This window comes from Mobula birostris, chromosome 3, assembly GCF_030028105.1.
Source record: "Mobula birostris isolate sMobBir1 chromosome 3, sMobBir1.hap1, whole genome shotgun sequence".
In the NCBI taxonomy this organism is placed as follows: domain Eukaryota; kingdom Metazoa; phylum Chordata; class Chondrichthyes; order Myliobatiformes; family Myliobatidae; genus Mobula; species Mobula birostris.
In genome coordinates this window covers 117,085,110-117,087,209 of record NC_092372.1, presented here as the reverse complement: position 1 = coordinate 117,087,209, position 2,100 = coordinate 117,085,110, and the positions used below count along the sequence as shown (strand labels likewise).

The window sequence follows — 2,100 nt, the reverse complement described above, 5'->3', positions numbered from 1 at the left end:
CCATAAGTTTGAATGTAACCCTGAAGTAGATAGACTGGTAAAGAAGGCATATCGTATACCTATCATCAACGGTCTGCACTGTGTGATAAAGTTGGTAAGTCATGTTGCACATGCACAGGGATTTGGTTTAGGCCACAAATGGAGCGTTGTGTGCAGTTCTGGTCACTGTTAGGGACGCAGGAGAGCGTCACTAGGATGTTGCGGCAGGTGACTCACAGACACAGCGGCTGGGAAAATGGCACGTCTCCTCTGCCAGTGCCTGGATCAGAGAGCGGAGATCATCTGCTGTTGCTGAGGTAATGCAGTTCTTTCTGCTCCTTTGCATTCCGTGACCCCAGGGGTCGATCACAGCCCGTTTATATTCTGAGCTTGCTGATTTATCGAGAAGTTGCAAGGGTAGTCGTGTAAGCGGCAATGTGTCCAGGGTAAAACTACTGGCAACAGAGGACCCTCAACTTTCTGAGGGAAGCGACCGACGGAATTTTGCCAAAAGAAGACCGCTTATCATTTGCAGGCGCTGCTAAATGCATAAGCACTAGCCTGCCGTGACTCGGATTCGAACCGAGGTTGCTGCGGCCACAACGCAGAGTACTAACCACTATACGATCACGGCCACACATCAGCGGTGCGGATTCTGCTGTCTGGACCTCAGATACCGGTGTGACTCAGTCGATAGTTGTTACTGTCTTTGCGGCTTTTCCGCAGAGACACAAGCATGCAGTACTGGAAATACTCATCAGATGCGACAAGAGAAACCGAGCAACGCACACAAACTGCTGGAGGAACTCAGCAGGCCAGGCAGCATCTATGGAAAAGATCACGCCCGAAACGTTCACTGTCCACTCTTTTCCTTAGATGCTTCCTGGCCTGCTGGGTTTTTCCAGCAGTTTATGTGTGTTCCTGGTCATCTTGCTTTAGAGGATATTGAGTTAGATAGTAACACCTTGTGCTCGGTGCACAACTCAATAGCAAAGAAGTCAATTCCCAGATCGTAGGGAGATAATAAAAGGAGAGCTGCTCCCTGGTGGACGGGTGAATGTAAAAGAACTGTAAAGGGGAGGAAAGTTCGGCAGTGTTACTCCCATCCATCTGTCATACAATATAAAAGAGCTCAAGCTATAGTTAGAAAAGGAGAATTTCTGAGAGGGAAACTTGTCCAGCTTCTAGGGTTTTGGCATTCTATTTTGGGGGAAGGTAAGACGAAGCAGTCTATTCCAACCAACCTCGCCCCAGGGGTTTCAAAGGTTCCAAGGGTACATTTAATGTCAGAGATATGTATACAATATACATCCTGAAACGCTTTTTCTTCGCAACCATCGACGAAAACAGAGCAGTTCCCCCAAACAATGTCCGACAGGTAAATGTTTTGACCCAAAGTTTCCCCCAACCCCCAGCTCACATCCATCCCGCGCGTAAACGGCAGCAGGCAACAATCCTTCTCCCCGCAGCGGCAAAATGATCATCTGGACCCGCCACCTAGCACTCCAGCGTGAGCAAGGCAATAGCTAAGACACAGACTTGCAGTACTCCAATGGCTGCATTGTTCACCTTGTATTGGACGTACCACAGGCTCTCTCTGTCTCTAATAAGGGAGAAAGAGATGTCACCGTTGCACCAGGAGAGGGGAGACAGAACAAACAACTCGGTGGTTTACGATGTTAAAAGTCAGTTGCGGCGCTGTTTTCGAAGCTCTGTGCCCAAAGATCTCGGGTCTCCGGGCACAGAGCGTTGGATCTTCCATCTCCTACGATACACTGGTCTTCTGCTCGGACACTGACCTCCGGTCTCCCCGTCTCCAGAGCCACGAAAATTCGGTCCTCCGAAATCGAGCGGAGTTCTTAGACTGAGCCCTTGGCGTTCCGAAGAACGACCAGTTATGAATCCGGGAGAGCGGGTCCCATTCCCGCAAAGTACCATTGTCATCGTGTAAATCCAGATCAAGGGCATCAAAAGAACCCTGAAATGGAAAAATGGAGCTATTAAAAAACGAAATAGAGCTGCTTCCGAAGATCCAAGCAAAGGAGTCGCCATTAACCCTCCGAGGATCCGGCAAATGCCTTAAAGAACCTAGGCCATGACCCCACCCACCTCCGGTGGTGT

General features: G+C 49.5%; 1 non-coding gene across 1 annotated transcript; it reads right to left on the bottom strand.

The window, feature by feature from the left end:
- Positions 1-541: 541 nt before the first annotated feature.
- On the bottom strand, positions 542-613 carry trnah-gug (transfer RNA histidin (anticodon GUG)). Its single transcript has one exon. It is a non-coding gene; the product is annotated as a tRNA-His (tRNA).
- Positions 614-2,100: the final 1,487 nt, after the last annotated feature.